Here is a 14,975-nt window from a genome sequence, read left to right on the forward strand (position 1 = left end):
TTCATTCCTGTGTAATCTTGGGCCCATTAGTCCCACTCTCTGTGCTCCAGCTTCCCCATCTGTACATCAAGGACAGTAACAGTGTCTGCCTCAAGGAGTGGTTGCAAAAATACTGATGAGCATCTGAATGCTCGGCACAGAGCCTCAATCGTAGCTCAGGCAGAGAGTCATCCCTTAAGGGACATTAGGGGTTGTTATCGCCAGCCGAGAGCTCGACTCTGCCTCTCTCCAAGACAGAGCCCCTTCTCAGCTTTTCCAGTCTCTCTTGGAAAAGCCTTCTCCCATAGGTCCTTTCTCCATCATGGCAACCCTCAGGACACAGTAATTGACCGAAGAACTCCAAATGGAGAAGCTCCCGTCTGGGTTAGTCTGAGAACCCTGAAACCGCTGCAGTGGCAGTGGAAAGACTCCTATGGTCTTGCTGCAGGATTTCAGTTTCTTTTGAGTGTCTGCTGCTTGATGGATGTGCATGCACACATGCGCTTCCAAAGGACAGGGGCTGATGCTTTGGGGACTGCGGAGGCCCAATCCACTAAGGGTCCGTTGAATCAGCCTTAATTCTCCCACCTGCAACGGAAATGGCACCTTCTCTTATTTTTGCTCCGAAGGCCAGTTCTCTTTTCTCTTCCTCCTGTTTCCAGCCCATTGGGAGGGGCATCTTAGTACCTAGGAAACAGCAGCAATTTAAACAGCAGCGCCATTTAGCCTTCATTTTTCACCTTTAGGTTTGCAGAGGCTGGGCTCCAGGCTCAAATCACATGCTCCCGTTGACCCGGGACTAGAACAAACTCTGAGGCAAGGTTTCCACTCACTTGTAACTTCTGTAAAGAAAAGGGAAAAAATACAGAGAGATTTATTTTTCCTTTGCTGAGAGCAAAGAGGGAGGGGTAGTTCTTTTAACGATGTTCTTTCAACCCTTGTCAGCTGGGCACCTGTAATCTCTAGGTGCTAGGCACTGAGTGGAAATCAAAGAATATAAATCTGGTCTTATCTTTAAACCAATTGTAATCTAGTCAGAAGATAAATTGCTGGAGAGAAACAGAGGGAGAAAAGGGGTGGTGCCCTATGAGTAATTGGCAGCAAAGCTAAAAATAGGGTTTTAGAAAGAGTCGAAGAAGTTTGGGGCAAGCCTAGCATATGTTAACAATCCATTCAGAGCCCAGAATTCATCTCAGTTGTGGTTTCCAGAAACCACCCAATAAGTTACAGCATTTTCCTTTATATGTTGCCTCAGTCAGCTTGTACCTTACAAGGTCTCCAGCACACATACTCACCCTAAATAGATGAGGCTGCCCCACCATTTCTACCAAGACCCCATCTATTTGTCACCTGCCACGCAGCATCTGAACAAGTTTAGAGCCAGAGTTTTTCGGAAGACCCAGTGTTTTCAGGAAAGGCTACTCGTGTTTTTAGGAAAACGTTTTGAAGCGGGAGATGGCATAACTGATGATTCTCCACTTGGACCTTGCCACTGTCCAGGCACATTCGGGGACATCTTTGGTTTGCCGATGATGTCAGCATCAGAAAACACCAGGCAGTCCGTGGGGAGAGAATGCTGATGGCAGGCATTTCTCCTGTGTGTCTGCAAATCCAATGAAGCATTCTAAAGGAATGGTGGTAAAGACACACCCTGCTCTGACTGGCAACTTTTGCCGCTAAACCTGTGAGCCTGAAGACATACAAGGCAACATTCAGCCTCCTCTCAACCTTGAGGGAATGAGTCAGCAAAGCAGTTCTCACGTCTCTCCACCCAGAAAGGCAGGAGGCTTTCCAAAAAAGGCTATGGTTTTTCTGTTTCCTTGGTTCTCTGACACATAGCCCAGCCGTGATCACAGGCGGTGCCAGGCAGGAACCTGTTGCCTTATTTGGGAGTCCTGTAGCCCTCTTTGTAGGGGGAGTAGGGCAGACTGAGAAGTCCAGGTCAAAATGACAATAATGCGACAATAGAGAGAATCAGATAACGAAAGTGGGCATTTTATCTAGAATAGATACAAAGCCTATACTTCCGGGGATCATTTCTATAGTTTGTGACCTAGAATAAAGGTAGAAAACTGCCTGATCCAAGGAATAAATACTTTCATACCCATTTCTTACTCAAGCTCTCCTGGGAAAATCTGTAGAATCTTCCATTTTCCTTCCAGCCGAAAGGCTGTCTGCATTTCCCAGCTGCCATGGGGACCGCTCTTCTGTTGGGAGAGAGTCTGTCAGTTACATCCACCCACAGTTCTCTAGTTGCTGCTTTTCGAGGGTCCCTCTTTCTGACCCCAGGGTGTGCTGGGTGACATTGATCGTGGCACGCAGATAGCAGGAACAGATGAGGAGTGGAGGCAGAGGGCAGGAATGCCCTGCATTTTATGGCTTCCAGCCTGCATTTCCTGGGGGTGTTAACAACTGGGGGACGCACCCAACCCAGATCTCAATCATCCAACTCAGCTTCCATCAAGAAGCAGGGTTTCTAGCACATTCTGGGGCCCTGGAAACTGTACAGAAGACCTAGGTCCCTCTGCTTGGGTAGTCCTCCTGCAAGGCTGCCGCCAGCCACCACGTTTTCAATTCTGTGTTTCTCCAAATAGGTGATCACTCAGCTGAAAGACAAGAGAACAACGGGGAAATGGAGGAAGACCCCAGAACAGTAACGGGTGTGTCAGCTCAGGCTGGAATGTGTGTCCAGCATCCATTCCCAGGAATGAGAAAAACAAACCCAAGTCCAGATTCCTTCTCAGAGGTGCCGAGTGCATCAGCAGCGTAGCAGAGGGAAGGGTGCCCTCTGCTGTCATCTGTGGGGTTTTTTGCTTTGTTTTAAATTTAAAGGAAAATTTCAAGCTCCATGTGAAACAGAATGAAAAAAAAAACTATGTATTTTTGAAAAGCACGACCTGTAGCCAGGCTGTGTTCTGTGTCAGGTGAGAGAGACCCCACGGATGACGCAGGCAGCCCTGGAGACCCCATGGCCCTCTACTGAGGGGAAACTGCCTTGGGAAGGGGTCCTGTGGGCTTTATAGATCCAGGACAGTTTACCTGGAAATAAAGGCATTTCTTGGGAGCAGGGCCCTTCTTGGGTGGCGACACTCTGGCCAGCATCTCCATTTATTTCCCTGTCTTTTCCCAGTGAACCAATTTGGGCTTGTTCTTAGATTCTTCTGTTTATCTAGGAAAGGAAAAAAACCAATATGGTTCGCACATAAGAACTCCGTGGCTCGGCTTACAAATATTGCACGAAGATGATAATTTACTGGAGTTCCCGCTGTGGCTCAGTGGTAACGAACCCGACTAGTATCCATGAGGATGCAGGTTCGATCCCTGGTCCCGCTCAGTGAGTTAAGGACCCGGCGTTGCCGTGAGCTGTGGTGTAGGTCACAGACACGGCTTGGATCTGGCGTTGCTGTGGCTGTGGCATAGGCCAGCAGCTACAGCTCCGATTCAACCCCTAGCCTGGGAACGTCCATATGCCACAGGTGCAGCCCTCAAAAAAGGAAAAAAAAAAAAAAGAAGAATTTAAAATACTAAATATAAATGCCCAGCTTAAATGAAAGATGAGTTATAGAAATCCAACATATTTCCTAGGAATATTAACTGAGATATAAAATTATTGGCCCAGATAGTCACCTTAGAGTTAAGACAAAGGCACATCTACAGGGAGAACTTAATCACGGTTGTAATTAATATTTTGTGGATGGAAATGTCACAAATGAAAGGCCACAAACAACATCGATGTTAATGCTTCAATATTTACGCTCTTAGTTTTTACTTTTAAAGTTGGGGCTTTTTCTCTGTTTTGGAAGGGTTCAAGAAATTGTAGATCACTATACAAGTTGCACTTGTTGGAAAATTGCAATTATTTCAGGTTGCACAAATGATTTAATGGGAGGGAGAAAGGGTGAGGCAATGCGGGAGGGGGCATTAAAGACCAGTCTTTTGTCTTCCACAAATGTTTCACCTTCACCTGATAAGATGCCTTGCTACTTAGCCTTTTTTTTTCTTTTTAAGCTGAATGAATTCCCCCATCAAGGGGTCCCAATTGGAGTGTTTACATACTTAGATTTTTCTAAGTATTTCTGATTTCAAACGTATGTATTACTCAGACCCTTTTGGACCCAAGAAGTGGACCCGTAGCAAAAGAAGAATTTATGGGCTCATGTTAATCAACATTAAGGTCAAAGGTGGGACTACATCTCAGAGGTCAGGAACCAGGAATCTAAATTTCATCAAAGTTTTCTCTCTTTCACTGAAAAATTTTAAAAAATGTTTATTATAGTCGATTTACACTGTTGTGCTAATTTCTGCTGTGCAGAAATGTGATTCAGGAGTTCTCGTCGTGGCGCAGTGGTTAATGAATCCGACTAGGAACCATGAGGTTGCGGGTTCGATCCCCGACCTTGCTCAGTGGGTTAACGATCCGGCGTTGCCATGAGCTGTGGTGTAGGCAGCAGATGCGGCTCAGATCCTGCATTGCTGTGGCTCTGGCGTAGGCTGGTGGCTACAGCTCCTATTAGACCCCTAGCCTGGGAACTCCATATGCCGCGGGAGCAGCCCAAAGAAATAGCAAAAAGACAAAAAAAAAAAAAAGAAGAAGAAGAAAAGAACAGTGAGTGATTCAATAATGCATGCACACATACACACATACACATTTTTTTTTTAAATAGTCTTTTCTATTATGGTTTATGGTAGGCATCTTTTGCCAATATTGATTTCACTCTCTTTTCTTTCTTTCTTTCTTTCTTTTTTTTTTTTTTTTGCTTTTTGCTTTTTGCTTTTTTAGGGCCAAACCCATGGCATATAGAAGTTCCCAGGCTAGGGGTCAAATCAGAGCTGCAGCTGCCGGCCTACCCCACAGCCACCGCAATGCCAGATCTTTAACCCACTGAGCAAGGCTAGGGATTGAATCTGCATCCTCATGGATACCAGTCGGATTCATTTCCGCTGAGCCATGTCAGGAACGCCCCTCTTTTTTCTTTAGATTGACTTTTTCCCCAAGACGGAGACCATGGTTGCCGGCCAGTCTTGGGGTCACCTTTCCCTAGCTAGCCCCACCTTCCAAGGGAAATAGGTTACCTTCCCTTACGCCCTACTTGGAAAAGCCTCAGGAAATTTCCTGATTGCCTTTTTCTGGGTCATGAGTTCACTCGTGAGGCCAGGGTGCGTGGAGTGTTAAGAGGAAGCCTTCGTGGACAAAAGGTTGGGTGTCTCTGCCGCATGCTACTCCATCTCAGATCCTTGAAGGGGAGGAAGGAGAGTGGAGCTTTCTCTAATTGGGCCTTTCTTGTGTATCAGGCACAGGGCTAAGCATTTTTCATTTTTCGTACATAATTTCCTTTAATTGCCACAACAGCTCTATGAGGCAGGCGTTCTTTTTAGATTCTAGAGTTGAGATTCAGAGAGGTTTAGCCACTTGTCTAAATTTGCACAGCTAGAAAGCTGCAAAACTAAACCCAGAGCATTTTGATCCCAGAGCCCAGCAGGGTGACTGCTGTCTTATAGTTCCTCCCATTTGTCTGATGCTGTGTGTTGGTTTCTGCTTTACAAACAAAATCGTCCCTGGGGTTGTGGTCAAGATTATACGCAGTCTGCAGTTCTCTTGCGGCTCGGCAGGTTAAGGATCTGGCATTGTTGCTGCGGCGGCTTGGGTCACCGCTATAGTGTGGGTTCGATCCCCTGTCCCAGGAACTTTCACATGCCCTGAGCATGGCCCAAAAAAGAAAAAAGAAGGATTACATGCAATCTCTTTATACGCAAACTATGAATACAAAAATTCTCTTTGGACCAAGGACAAATAAGCAATGATCCATTCTTTCGTCAGTATAAGGACTGGATTTTGTTCAGTTTTGTTTTCTTTTTCACATCTCATCTCATGCCTTGGACATAATAAGTGCCACGTAAAAATAATGCATAGGGTACAGTGAAAGGCTTTCTAACTACAACTCAAAATGTTGATGCAATAAGACAAAATATGGGATACATTTGATCCAAAGTAAAAATATTTTTTGCAAAGCAAGAAACAACATAAACAAAGTGAAAGGAAAAATGGCAAACTGGGAAAAACGCTTTGCAGCACACTTCGTAGATAAGCTGAACTTCATAATATGCGAAGAAGTTTTATAATTGAGTTCAGAAAGGCCAGCAATCCTCTGAGGGGAATGTATGCAAAAGAATGACAGTTTACAAAAAGAGATGTACAATTGGCTCTAAGGGGGTAGTTCCTGTTGTGGCGCACTGGAAAGGAATCTGACTAGGAACCATGAGGTTGCAGGTTCGATCCCTGGCCTTGATCAGTGGGTTAAGGATCCGGCGTTGCTGTGAGCTGTGGTGTAGGTGGCAGATGCGGCTTGGATCCTGCATTGCTGTGGCCGTGGTGTAGGCTGGCAGCTGTAGCTCCATTTAGACCCCTAGCCTGGGAACCTCCATATGCTCTGGGCGTGGCCCTAAAAAGCAAAAATAAAATATAATAAATAAATTAAAAAATAAAAATGGCTCTAAAACTTATGACAAGGTGCTCGGCTTTACTCATAATAAAAGAAATGTCAACTAGGAGTTCCATGGTGGTGCAGTGGGTTCAGGAGCTGGCATTTTCACTGCCGTGGCTCAGGTTCAATGCCTTGCCTGGGAATTTCTGTATGCCTTGGGCAAAGGGAAAAAAAAAAAAAAAAAGCAAAGAGAGAAAGGAAGAATTTTTTCAGAAAAGAAAGAAATGTGAACTAAAAGTACCCTGAGACACCCCCGCTCACCTACCAGAGGCTGATATTCAAAGGGCTAACACCAGAATTCCCTGGTAGTCTAGCACTTAAGGATCTGGCATTGTCACTGCTGTGGTTCCCGTTCGATCCCTGGTCCAGGAACTTCTGCATGCTGCTGGGCATGGCCAAAAGAAAACAAAACCAAATGCTGACACCACAATCTCTTAGCCAGTTGTGGGCCCTCTCATTGCTGGAGGGAGTGCAAAATGGTACCGTGCCCGTGGAGGGAAATTTGGCGCTAGGTAACAAAACTGCACAGGCACTTACCCTTTGACCCACTTATGCCACTCGTAAATTTACACTGAAAAAAAATTTACCTTGAAATCCGCTTCTACCAATAGGAAAATACATGGGCCAAAGGTTATTCAGTGCAACATTATTTGTCCGAGCACCGGAGACTGTTGGATGCATTACCCGGCATCCACAGAAGGGAATGCTGTGCAGATCAATTTAAATCACCAACAAAGGACAGACGGACCTCGTGTGCCTCCAGCTGGGCTACTTTGAGACGGTCACCTATTTATGTTCTGGCCAAAAATGTGTAGCAGTTTCAGATTTGCATACCTGTGAAGGCAGGACCCTCCCTTCCCTGTGGGTCCCGAAGCAGTTCCTGGAGGGCTTGGGAAGGGACTGTTTCTTTGTCTCCGTGTATGAAAAAGAACCGATTCCTTCTGCAGTCCTTCCCCATCTCAGTAAAAGGCAACTCCAAGCTTCTAGTCATTCAGACCGAAAGCCTTCCCTCCTCAAGTTTCAATATGCCCTTCTTGATAAAGCAGAAGAAAAGCTTGGAATCAGAGTTACTCTTTTCACATCACTATTTGACTCGGAGGCTGGCTGCTCAGACCTCAGGTTTGGGGAAAGAGGAAAAAGGACTGAAGATGGGCAGGTGACACCCCAAACCAAATCTTCGGATTTTCATCATACGATTATCATGATACCACAATAAATTGAATATCCATTTAAGGAAATCCCTCATTCACTGCTCAGTGATATCTGCAGAGCCAGAAGCTTATGAGGTGAGGCAGAGAACAGCAAAGGGCAGTAGCACAATGACAGAGCCCACACTTCCCCTCACCTTCCATGGGTAGCACCCAGTTAATGGCCCTGCCTTAGTGCATGGCTGGGAAATGTGGTCTAGCTGTGTGCCCAGGGGGAAGGGAAATAAATGGTTTGGTGAACAACTAACCAGTCCCTGCCACCTTGGTGATAGATTATAAATAATGTCTTTCACATATTAATTCATTAATATGAACCTACCATTACTGAGCATTTTCTATTTATACTTTGCCGATAACGATGACTTGATGTCTCTTTAATTTCTTAAATGGATGACCTACATGAAACTCCTGATGCTGTAGAAAACCCAGTAAGGACATTATGGATGCCAAGCCTTAAGAAACATTGCTCTCAAGTCCTATCAAGCCGTTTCTCAGAAATATTCCCTGGTGCTGGCCATGCTAAGACTCGAGAAAAGAAGGCTGGTGCTTCCAGTGAGGAATGAAATTCAGTGTCGCTGAAGCAGGTCACAAGTGCTCACTGAGAACAACTGTGCACCAGTTGTTCCCATTTCATAACGCTTTTCCACAAAGCCCCAGATGTCAGTCTTTGTCTTTTTTTTTTTTTTTTTTTTTTTACCCTTTCCCCTCTACCATGGAATTTGTACATTTAACTTATATGGAGGCTCAAAAGGAAGCAAAATAAGAAGGGATGCTAAGATTGGAAAAGAAAAAAAAAAAAAGAAAAGAAATCAGAGGACTTCAGGAGTAACGGAGAACGGAGCCGGGAGTGGGAGTGATAAAAACAGCATGAGGGTCATGTGATTTTGCCGGTTGGCCATTTTCTCCCTCTGAGCTTCCGCTCTGGTCTTTTTCAAATTACGTTCATTTCCTCAGCAGGTTCCTGACCCTGCTAGGAAGCCTTAAATCACAGATCGTGATGTAATTGCTCTGGGGGCTGGGGTCTCAGGCTTTTGAAAGGCTCAAAAGCTTCCTGGGTGCTGCTTTTGTCCAGCAGAGCTGAGAACCACTGATTTCCTCCCTGGTTGCTTTTTGGTTGACTAATTTGGGGCACTTGATGATGATACCTCTGATGGAACTGACTCAGGTGAAATCGAAAGCCCATACATTTAAAACAGGTAAAGAAATACACCTCCCCAGGGCATAGTTAAAATTGTAACCTGTGCTAAAAACAACCTTCTGGCAGCCAACAGTAGTGATGACAGCATTCCCGCACCGAAGTTCATCTGATTACTTCTCACCAGGAGCTCTGAAGGTCAAGACATTTCTCACTTACTCGGTTCCTCTGTCATGTCCTTCAACACCTTTACAGGGAGTTAGGATGGAGCTTTTGACCAACTTAAATGACTTTGGGTGCCCTCCTGACGCTGCCAGTGCAAACTTCGCCAGTTTTCTGCAAATATAGGCAGGGCAGAGGGTTTCAGATGCCACCGTCCATGAAAGCTGTTGGGCCTTAGCGTTACCCTAAGACTTTCTAACAAGCCCATCGAGCTACCTTCATACAGACCAGGCTTTCTCCAAAATATGAATAGGGCTAAGGTTGAGAAACCTTGACTAAAAGCAGCCATATCCAGAGTTCCCACTGTGGCGCAACGGGATTGGCAGCATCTCTACAGTTCCAGGATGCAGGTTCGATCCCCAGGCCTGGCACAGTGGGTTAAAGGATCCAGCATTGCCTCAGCTGCAGCATAGGTTGCAGTTGCCACTTGGACCTGATCCTTGGCCTGGGAACTCCATTTGCAGCAGGGCAGTCAAAAGAGGGAAAAAAAAAAAAAAAAAAAGCAACCATATCCATAAAATCCAATAGGCAGTACCATTTGGAGGGACTTTTAATAGTATAGATCCGTGGCTCTCAAGTGGGAGTGATTTTGTACCCCCCCCGTCCCCCTCCCCCACTCCCAGGGCTATTTGGCAGGGTCTGGAGACATTTCTCTTTGCCACATCTGCGGAGGGGGCACTACTGGCATCCTGAGTAGAGTCTGGGAATGCTGATATCCCACGAGGCACCAGATAGCCCCTCACAGCAAAGGGTGATCGAGCCCCCAGCGTTAGAGTGCCAAGGGGGAGAGACCCTGTGCTAGGATCAGCTCTGTTGTGGCCCTGGGGTCCCCTGGTTCTCCCACCCCCTTTTGGTTTTGCGCTTTTTCCGTCTGCCCTTGTATTGCCAGCCCAGGCGTGGGTGTCTAGACACAAGACAGCTCTGGCATAGCAATAGGGCGGCTGAGAGGAAGGAGGCTCAGCGCAGAACCCAGCCCCCGGAACAGATCGACACTGGAGTGGCCAGTTAACATCTCAGGTTCAGCCAGGGCTGGGGAAGACAAGCCACAGTCATAATTCAAGGCGGCAGTCAGCACAAATGGCCCTGCAAAAGACATTCTGTCCTGCCAGGCGCAGGGACAGAGTGGCTGGGAATCTGGGGCAGTGGAGAATTTTACTGTAAATCAGGCTGTTTCCGTAAAGCCAGGCAACAGGTAAGCCAGGCCCAGCCACCATGCTGGGGTTTGGGGGCAGGGCTAGATCCTAGGATGGGGCACCTTGCGGGAAGGACAGGAGGGAACCTGGGTCCTTTGCCAGCCAGCTGAAGGAGAACTTGAGACAGATTGCAGTACAGCTATGAAGCAGGGCAGGTGGGAGGTTGGGGCTCATCTCAAAAAAAGGGTGATAGATGTCCATTAGCAGCGTGGGAACGCCACAGGGAGGGCGGGTCATGACGCATAAAGCACTGCTGAGCCCAGCACTAAGCAACTGGACACTGACTCTGTAACAAAGGGCTGAAATCCTGCTCTTGCAGAGTCACATCTTGATCCCACATCTTTCTCAATTCGAAGCATGAGAGCTGAGCAACCTTGCTATAAGGCCTCTTCAAAGAAACATGAACTATGAGTTCCCACTGTGGCACAGTGGGTTAAGAATCTGACTGTCAGTGTGGACATGTGGGTTCGATCCCCAGCCTGGTGCAGTGGGTTAAAGGATCCAGCTTTGGCACAGCTGTGGCGTAGGTCACAGCTGAGGCCTGGATTCAGTCCCTGACCTGGGAACTTGCATATGTCACAGGTGCAGCCATAAAATTGGGGGGCTTGGGGGTTTTGTGTTTGTTTGTGTGCTTGTTTTTTGGTTTTTAAGGCCACACCCACAGCATAGGGAAGTTCCCAGGCTAGGGGTCAAATCAGAGCTGCAGCTGCCGGCCACATCACAGCCATCACAGCCACAGGGGATCTGAGCCAAGTCTGCAACCTACACCACAGGTCATGGCAACACCGGATCCTTAACCCCCTGAGTGAGGCCAGGAATCAAACCTGCGTCCTCTTGGATCCTAGTGGGGTTTGTTACCACTGATCCATGACGGGAACTCCCCATAAAATTTTTTTTAAAGTGAGCTAAACCTGAACTCCTGTAATCTTAACTTCTACTTCTGTCATAACACCTCCCTTTCCACCATTGATAATGGTCGGGCCTTGAAAACAGGCAACAGTGTCTATCTCATTGATTCCTGCATGCTGTGATGGTAAGTCCACCAACGTATACCACATCTCAACTCCCCATCAATATACCAAACTGGAACTCAGGGAGGTAGGTGAAAGATTGTTAGTGTCAAGAACTATGAAGGATCTGAGATTTGACCCTACCAGCGAGCTCATGGGTTAGCCTGCCACAGTCTCAGGGATGTTGGTCAGAGACAAACGCCTTTTTTATGCTTAGAACCACAAGCAACGTGAGCTTCATATTCATATCACATCCTTCTTGTTTCCCAAGTCTTAGAGGGGCTGTACAGTGTCCCAGAAAGATGCTGTGTATGCAGTGGGTTTGTGTCATAATCAAGAAACCCCAAGCTTGGGGAACCCAGATATTTTATAGCGGGCAGAAAGCAGACCTGTCTGACTTTGGCACTGGAGTGAAATATTATCTTTATTATGCTGGGCAGCAAAGAAATCTACTCTGTGCTCTGGAGGAATATGCTGTTTCTACCTTTCAAGGATGCTATACAAACCTTTTGGGGGGAAAAAGGAAAGTATAGATCAAAGACCATCAGCATCTCCACCAACAAGACATGTAGAAGCTCCAAAGAGCCATGGAGAAGTGTCTCCAACCATGGTTAACACAGGCTCTGGGATGCTATGTCCTGTTGGTTGAGTGATTTTATTTTCTGTAAATTCTCAAATAGGAAATGTTAAATGTGCCTCCTCGCAAACCTGTATGGGGTCAACTTGCCTTTACAATTAGTAACCAATGCTTTTACTTTTATTTCTGCCAAGTGTGCTTTCTTCTTACAAAGATAAGTGAAACATGGCAGTGAAGACCCTAAGGCTTATTATTCAGACAGTCCTGCCCAGGCTGAAAATCTCAGACCAGTACCAACTTCCTAACTGTCATTTCCAAGCCTTCAGCTCTTTTCCCTGCAGCTTATTCTCTTAGCATCCAGAAAATGCAGAGCCTGTGTCATTTAAGTCAGGGAAGATCATCCATCTTGCTAAGACCGAGATGGGAAGGGGTGTCAGAAATGTTCTTCGTATTTGCTGAATATTTACCACAATTATCTGGCTTAGTAATTCACACACAGCACACATCTTCAACCCTTGGTCCTATCCGTTTCTTCTCTCCCGCCCCATCATTATAATTTTGCGATACCAAGCTTTTTAAGTGCAAAACCAAGCAAATTTCAATATCCTCTTCCGTCCCCTTTTTGCCCTCTCTGAGGAACACAGGAAGACTACATTTCCCAGCCTCCTCTGCTGTTAGGTTGAGGCCATCTAACAAATGACCAGTATCCACGTGGATAAGGGTTTGTTCCCTGGCCTCACTCAGTGGGTTAAGGATCCGGCGTTGACATGAGCTGTGGTGTAGGTCGCAGATGTGGCTTGGGATCTGGCATTGCTGCCAGATAGCAGGATAAGCTGCTCCTTACGAGCAGGAGGCTATACATTTGAGTCAGTGTACTGCTGATACATCAAGTCCCAGCCTTTCTTTTCTCAAGCTCTCAGGGCTGGCCACAGTAGGAGGCAGTAGAAGAAGCCTGGGCTGGAGTAAAAAGAGCTGAGTTTAAATCCTGCTGCATCTCCTTCAGATTCAGAAGCCCCTGGCAAATTACTACACTCTCTGAGCTTCAGCATCCTCAGCTGTAAAAGAGGGGTGATCATTTTTTATAGGGTTGATGTACAATTTAAATGAAGTAACAGAAGTAACATGTCTCGTATAGTTTCTGGGGTTTAATAGATGCTCGGTAAACAATAGCTGATATTATTATTGTTAATGATCACATCCTAATACAAGCCCTACAGATGAAGGGGAATCTCAGGTCCTGGGGCATATGCTCTTCTGAACTGTAACCACATCTGGCATTTCTCCTTGTATTTGCATGTCTTTCCACTAACTACTCCCCACAACAATCGAGTGATGAAGGCAGGTGTAATTATTACCGTTTTCCAAATGAGAAAAACTGGCCTCAGGGATTTCTGGTCTCTTGCCCAAAGGTCACACAGGTCAGAGATTCAGAGCTGGGACCCAGCTCTGAATGACTCCTCCCACCCTACCAGAATAAACCAATCAAGTGTTACCTTATTTCTCCATTGAGGTGAGCATCAACAATCTTATTAGCAGATTGGAAGCTGCGAATGAGCAACTTGGGGCCGGGAAGAGAAGCTGGTTTACTGGGATGGCCCTTGTCTTCTTCCATGAAGTTCCCCCAAGTGTGCCTGATGCACAGTGAGGCCAAACAAACCGAAGCATCGGGGTTCAGAGCTGAGAAAGGCTTAATGCAGGGCCAAGAAAGGAGAATGGGTGGCTTGTGCTCAGAACCCCCTGAACTTACCAATGGTTTGTGGGGAGAAGTTTTCATAGGCAAAATTTTAGGGTGAGGGCTACAGAGCATCTGACTTTCTTCTGATTGGTTGGTGGTGAGGTTAGAGGGTGGTGCTCCAGAAATCTCTTGCTCAGCCTGAAGTTAGCATCCTCCACTGGAGTTGGGACCTGAGTTCCTGCAGAAGAACCCAAAGATACTACTGTGTATATTCCTTGAGCAGGAACCAGGATTCTGTTTAAATGGCTGCACCCCTGTTTCCTGACTGCTCCTCCTTTGTTTGTGCTTTTCCTCCCTTCCCTGCTTAGTAACTTTGAATCTGCACTTTGGAACTCAGGAAAGGTCTAGGAGGCTGAGCCTTTTTCCTACCAACAACAAACAAGAGGACATGGAAAGGATTTGTACCCAAGAGGGTCCTGCCAGCTTTCACCTCCATAAGGCATCTTCCATAAACGTGGCTGGAAAACAAGCAGGAAATGCTATCTGGCAGGTTATCTGAGTAGAAAAGAAGAAAGCCCTTGGACCCAAACCAGGGAGCACGCAGTAGAAGATGGCTTTCAAGTCAAAGGGTAAAGAAATAGGAAGGAAAAGAGAGCACGAGTGTCGGGAGAAGACGTCTCTGTATTCCATTCATTTTGTGAGTGACTTGGTGGACCCCGCCTTCTCTTCTGCTTCACCTCACACTGGAAATAAGACGAAGAGCCTGTTTAACAACATTATAAAAGGCGTTTAAAAATAAGGGGGCAAATGCTTTAAAGTCTGCTTTGGGACTGATTTATAAGACCAATGGAATGCTGAGTTGGGAGACTCCCATGCTCAGACTTACCACGAAGTATCTCAAGGACCTCAGGCCTATCGTTCTAGACCATTGGTTCTCAAACTTTCAAGTGCATCACCGTCACCCAGGGGGCCTTTTAAAATGCAAATGGATGAGCCCCAGCCCCAGAGTTTCTGATGATGCTACAGATGTGAAGTAGGGCCTGAGAATTCGCGTTTCTGGACAAGGTCATAGGTGTTGCTGACCCTGTGGTACTAGGGTGGAGTTTTGTTTGTTTGTTTGTTTGTTTTGAAACTGGGCAAAGAACTTTACTAACCTCTCTTTCAAACTTTATTCCCAGGCTTCTTCAGCTTAATTAGCTGCAAAGAATGAATTGTGGGAGTTCCCTTGTGGCTCAGCGGGTTAAGGCTTAGGTGGCTGCTATGGCACACGTTTGATCTGTGGCCCGGGAACTGCTACATGCTGTGAGCATAGCCAAAAAAAATGTATAAACAAAAACTGAAAAGAGCTGCAATGTCCAGGGACTTGGACTTAAAAATATTCGAGATCTTTATTTTATCAGACCCATAGACAAAATTGTTTGAAGCAGTCATACTATAAAATAGCAGCTCCCAGTCATTTCTTCAAGTTTTATCTTCTTCAGAAGATGACTCGGT

The 14,975-nt window shown here is 46.2% G+C and overlaps 1 pseudogene; it reads left to right on the plus strand.

Annotated features, from left to right (window-relative positions):
* Positions 1 to 1,993: 1,993 nt before the first annotated feature.
* On the plus strand, positions 1,994 to 2,067 carry LOC125119029 (uncharacterized; annotated as a pseudogene).
* The last annotated feature ends 12,908 nt before the right edge of the window (positions 2,068 to 14,975 follow it).

Source organism: Phacochoerus africanus, chromosome X, assembly GCF_016906955.1.
Source record: "Phacochoerus africanus isolate WHEZ1 chromosome X, ROS_Pafr_v1, whole genome shotgun sequence".
Taxonomy (NCBI): Eukaryota; Metazoa; Chordata; class Mammalia; order Artiodactyla; family Suidae; genus Phacochoerus; species Phacochoerus africanus.